The sequence below is a fragment of the Equus quagga genome, chromosome 14, assembly GCF_021613505.1.
Source record: "Equus quagga isolate Etosha38 chromosome 14, UCLA_HA_Equagga_1.0, whole genome shotgun sequence".
Lineage (NCBI taxonomy): Eukaryota > Metazoa > Chordata > Mammalia > Perissodactyla > Equidae > Equus > Equus quagga.
This window is the reverse complement of record NC_060280.1, coordinates 32202139-32208694: the sequence shown is the minus strand read 5'-3', so window position 1 is coordinate 32208694 and position 6556 is coordinate 32202139.

Sequence of the window (6556 nt, the reverse complement as noted above, 5' to 3'; positions counted from 1 at the left end):
GCCCAGGGGGAATCTCCAGGGTCCCGCACCCACCAGCAGGGAAGGCCTCTGCTCGCCATTAGCAGGGAGGCCCCGCCAAGAATCCAGAACAAAGGGAAGCTCCCAGCGGGCGGATTCCCTGGCATGGCACCAGACTGCAAGCTGCTGCAGGGCCCACGGTCTCTGGCGCACGGGTTGGTGCAGGGGGCGTCCGGACTTCCCATGGACGTGCTTGGGGACACGGTTGGAGGTCCAGCACCTGGCTCTGCAGCCCGGGGGGAAGCTCCGGGGTCCCACACCTCCCCGGCAGGGAAAGCCTCTGCTCACCATTAGCAGGGAGGCCACGCCCAGAATCCAGGACAAAGGGAAGCTCCCAGCGGGCAGATTACCTGGCATGGCACCAGACCTCAAGCTGCTCCTGGGCCCACGGTCTCCGGCGCACAGGTCGGTGCAGGGGGTGCCCGGACTTCCCATGGATGTGCTTGGGGACTGGGTGGAGCTCCAACACCTGGCTCTGTGGCCCGGGGGGATGCTCCAGGGTCCCGCAACCCCCCCCAGCAGGGAGGGCCTCTGCTCGCCATTGGCAGGGAGGCCCCACCCAGCATTCAGAACACCAGGAAGTTCCCTAGAGCAGAATTCCCCACAAGGCAGCAGCTTATAAGCCACCGCCAGGCCAACGGACTCTGGCCGTGTCCCAGACAAGGCAAGGGACTCCCAGAGATCCTGTGAGAGTGGAATGGGGCAGAGTGGAGCTCCGGTGAAATGGCTATGTAGCCCAAGGGGGAACTCCAGGTTCCTACAGCAGCCTCAGTGAAAGCCTCTACACAGCACTAGTGGAGAGGTCCCGACTGGCAATCACAAGGCGGGAAGACCCTGGGGCAAAAGTAGCACAGCTAGGTGAGCTAACGACAGACTGCAGAAGATACCCATAGCTCTGCTGGGACTTATAGTGGACAAGTGTGATCTTGTGGGCTCTGTTAGGGACAAAGTGGTGATTATAGGTGATCCTGCTCCTGGCTGCTTGGACAGCCCACAACACCACTGCAGACCACAAGGAGGGAGCACATCTAAGTGGGCTGCAACAGTAGGCACCAGGAGCCTGAGGCCCACTTGCGATTGCCCCCACAACCGACCAGGGACCCCACAGGACCACTGTGACGACGAGGAGGGGTCCAGGTCCAGTCAGTAACAGCTGACAGGGTTCCTGGTTGGTGCAGTCTAAACAGCTGCCCCCCACACACACACTAGTCGCAACAAGTGGAAGCAGCGACTAAACTCTATCTCTATGCGGAGGCACAGATCCACACCATCAAGCAGTATGAAAAAATATATTAAATCTCCAGAACAGAAGGAAAATGATAAGCACCCAGAAAACAATCCCAAAGACAATGAAATCTATAACCTAATGATGATGATTTCAAAACTGCCATGATTAAAAAACTCAAGGAGTTAAAAGAGAATTCAGATAGACAACTCAATGAGTTCAGGAGCTATGTCACAAAAGAGCTTGACACTATAAAGAAGAACCAATTAGAAATACTGGAGATGAAGAACACAATGGAGGAGATTAAGAAAAATCTGGACTCTCTGAACAGTAGGGTCAATAATATGGAGGACAGAATTAGCAATTTGGAGGATAGGAATATAGAAATGCTGCAGACAGAGGAGGAGAGAGAACTAAGACTAAAAAGAAATGAAGAAACTCTCCGAGAATTATCCGACTCAATTAGGAGATGCAACATAAGGATTATAGGTATACCAGAAGGAGAAGAGAAGGAGAAGGGGGCAGAAGGCCTGTTCAAAGAAATAATAGCTGAGAACTTTACAAACTTGGGAAGAGAGATGGAACTTCATGTGACAGAAGCCAATAGATCTCCAAACTTTATTAACGCAAGAAGACCTACCCCAAGGCATACAGTAGTGAAACTAGCAAAAGTCCACAACAAAGAGAAAATACTAAGGGCAGCCAGGCAGAAGAAAATAACTTACAAAGGAAACCCCATAAGGCTATCAGCAGATTTCTCAGGAGAGACCTTACAGGCTAGAAGAGATTGGAATGAAATATTCAAAACTCTGAGGGACAAAAACCTGCAGCCAAGAATACTCTACCCAGCAAAAATATCCTTCAAATACGATGGAGAAATAAAAACTTTCCCAGATAAACAAAAGTTAAGGGAGTTCATCGTCACAAAACCTCCTCTTCAAGAAATGCTCAGGAAGAACCTCATTCCTGAAAAATCAAAAAAAGGAAAGGGGTTATAAAATCCAGAACAAAGAAGATAAGCAGAAGGACAATAACACAAAGTAACTGCTCTCCATCAGGACAAAATGCAAAAGAACCGGAAAACAAGTGATAAAATGGCAACAGTAGGCCCCCACGTTTCAATAATCACTCTAAACGTGAATGGATTGAACTCTCCAATCAAAAGGCACAGAGTGGCAGGATGGATCAAAGAACAAGATCCAACAATATGTTGCCTCCAGGAAACACACCTCAGCCCCAAAGACAAACACGACTCAAAATGAACAAAAGAAAGCAGGTGTTGCCATACTTATATCAGACAAAGTAGACTTCAAAGCAAAACAGATAAAGAAAGACAAAGAGGGGCAGTATATAATGATAAAAGGGACGCTCCACCAAGATGACATAACACTTATAAATATATACGCACCTAACACAGGAGCACCAAAATTCGTAAAGGAACTATTAACAAAACTACAAGGAGACATCAACAACAATACAATAATAGTAGGGGACCTCAACACCCCATTAACACCAATGGACAGATCATCCAGACAGAAAATCAATAAGGAAATTATAGAATTAAATGAAAAATTAGATCAGATGGACCTAATAGATCTATATAGGACACTTCATCCAAAAACAGCAGGTTACACATTCTTCTCAAGCGCGCATGGAACATTCTCAAGGATAGACCATATCTTGGGAAACAAAGCAAGCATCAATAAGTTCAAGAGGGTTGAAATAATATCAAGCATCTTTTCTGATCATAATGCTATGAAACTAGAAATCAACTACAAGAATAAAGCTGGGAAAGGGACAAAAATGTGGAGACTAAACAACATGCTACTGAACAAACAATGGATTATTGAGGAAATTAAAGAAGAAATCAAACATTATCTGGAGACAAATGAAAATGAAAACACACCATACCAACTGATTTGGGACGCAGCAAAGGCAGTCCTAAGAGGGAAATTCATTGCAATACAGGCTCACCTCAATAAGCAAGAAAAATCTTACATAAACAACCTGAAACGACACCTAACAGAATTAGAAAAAGAAGAACAAACAAAGCCCAAAGTCAGTAGAAGGAGGGAAATAATAAAAATTAGAGCAGAAATAAATGATATTGAATCAAAAAAGACAGTAGAAAGGATCAATGAAACAAAGAGTTGGTTCTTCGAGAAAATCAACAAAATCAACAAACCCTTAGCCAGACTCACTAAAAAAACAAGAGAGAAGTCTCAAATAAATAAAATTAGAAACGAGAGAGGAGAAATCACAACAGATACTGAAGAAATACAAAGGATCATAAGAGAATACTATGAAAAACTATATGCCAACAAATTGAACAACCTAGAAGAAATGGATAAATTCCTAGACTCATACAACCTACCCAAACTGAATCAAGAAGAAATAGAGAATCTGAATAGACCAATCACAAGTAAAGAAATAGAAACAGTAATCAAAAAGCTCCCCAAAAATAAGAGTCCAGGACCAGACGGCGTCTCTGGAGAATTCTACCAAACATTCAAAGAAGATTTAATACCTATCCTTCTCAAACATTCCAGAAAATAGAGGAAGATGGAGCACTCCCTAATACATTCTATGAAGCCAACATCACCCTGATCCCCAAACCTGACAAGGACAACACAAAGAAGGAAAACTACAGGCCAATATCACTGATGAACATAGATGCAAAAATCCTCAACAAAATTTTGGCAAACTGAATACAGCAATATATCAAAAAGATTATGCACCATGATCAAGTGGGATTTATACCAGGGACACAGGGATGGTTCAACATCCACAAGTCAATCAACGTGATTCACTACATTAACAAAATGAGAAACAAAAACCACATGATCATCTCAATAGATGCAGAGAAAGCATTCGACAAGATCCAACATCCATTTAGGATAAAATAGGTATAGAAGGAAAGTACCTCAACATAATAAAGGCCATGTATGACAAACCCACAGCCAACATCATACTCAACGGACAAAAACTGAAACCCATCCCTCTCAGAACAGGAACAAGACAAGGGTGCCCACTTTCACCACTCTTATTCAACATAGTACTGGAGGTTTTGGCCAGAGCAATTCGGCAGGAAAAAGAAATAAAAGGAATCCAAATAGGCAACGAAGAAGTAAAACTCTTGCTGTTTGCAGACGACATGATCTTATATATAGAAAACCCCAAAGAATCCATAGAAAAACTATTAGAAACAATCAACAACTACAGCAAAGTTGCAGGGTATAAAATCAACATACATAAATCAGTAGCATTTCTATATGCTAACAATGAACTAACAGAAAAAGATCTCAAGAACTCAATCCCATTCACGATCGCAACAAAAAGATAAAATACCTTGGGATACATTTAACCAAGGAAGTGAAAGATCTATACAACGAAAACTACAAGATCTTCTTGAAGGAAATCAACGATGACATAAAGAGATGGAAAGACATTCCATGCACATGGATTGGAAGAATAAACATAGTTAAAATGTCCATACTACCCAAAGCAATCTACAGATTCAACGCTATCCCAATCAGAATTCCAATGTCATTCTTTACAGAAATTGAACAAAGAATCCTAAAATTCATATAGGGCAACAAAAGACCCCGAATTGCTAAAGCAATCCTGAGAAAGAAGAACAAAGCTGGAGGCATCACAATCCCTGACTTCAAAACATACTACAAAGCTACAGTAATCAAAACAGCATGGTACTGGTACAAAAACAGATGCACAGATCAATGGAACAGAATTGAAAGCCCAGAAATAAAACCACACATCTACGGACAGCTAATCTTTGACAAAGGAGCTGAGGGCCTACAATGGAGGAAAGAAAGTCTCTTCAACAAACGGTGCTGGGAAAACTGGACAGCCACATGTAAAAGAATGAAAATCAACCATTCTTTTCCACCATTTACTAAAATAAACTCAAAAGGGATCAAAGACCTAAAGATTAGGCCTGAAACAATAAGTCTTCTAGAAGAGAATATCAGCAGTACACTCTTTGACATCAGCTTCAAAAGAATCTTTTCGGACACCATAACCCCTCACATGAGGGAAACAATAGAAAGAATAAACAAATGGGACTTCATCAGACTAAAGAGCTTCCTCAAGGCAAATGAAAACAGGATTGAAACAAAAAAACAGCCCACTAATTGGGAAAAAATATTCACAAGTTATTTATCTGACAAAGGGTTAATCTCCATAATATACAAAGAACTCACACAACTCAACAATAAAAAAATCAAACAACCCAATTACAAAATGGGCAGGGGACATGAACAGACATTTCTCCAAAGAAGATATACGGATGGCCAACAGACACATGAAAAGATGCTCATCATCACTAATCATCAGGGAAATGCAAATCAAAACTACACTAAGATATCACCTCACACCTGTTAGAATGGCAAAAATATCCAAAACCAAGAGTGACAAATGTTGGAGAGGCTGTGGAGAAAAGGGAACCCTCATACACTGTTGGTGGGAATGCAAACTGGTGCAGCCACTATGGAAAACAGTATGGAGATTCCTCAAAAAGTTAAGAATAGAAATACCTTATGACCCAGCCATCCCACTACTGGGTATCTATCCTGAAATCAGCAATTCCAAAAGTTCCATGCACCCCTATGTTCATCACAGCATTATTCACAATAGCCAAGTCATGGAACCAACCTAACTGCCCAGCAACTGATGATTGGATAAAGAAGATGTGGTATATATATACAATGGAATACTACTCAGCCCTAAAAAAGGACAAAGTCGTCCCATTCACAACAACATGGATAGACCTTGAGGGTATTATGTTGAGTGAAATAAGCCAGACAGAGAAAGACGAACTCTGTATGACTCCACTCATAGGTGGTAGATAACATACGGACAAAGAGAACTGATCGGTGGTTGCCAGGGGAAAGAGTGGTGGGGGGAGGGCACTAGGGGTGAAGTGGTGTACCTACAACATGACTAATAATGATGTACAACTGTAATTTCACAAGGACATTAACTTTCATAACCTTAATGAAAAAAAAGAGACATTATTTACATTTTAAAAATGTATTACTGACCCTGAATAGCCAAAAAAATCTTGAAAAAGAAGAAAAAAGTTGGAGACCTCACACTTCCTGATTTCAAAACATACTACAAAGCAACAGTAATCAAGCCAGTATGATACTGGCAAACAGACAGATATGTAGATCAACAGGACAGAACAGAGAACCCAGAAATAAACCCTTGCTTACATGGCCAAAAGATCTTTGACAAGGGTGCCAAGACCTCACACTGGGGAAGGACAGTCTCTTCAACAAATGTGTTGGGAAA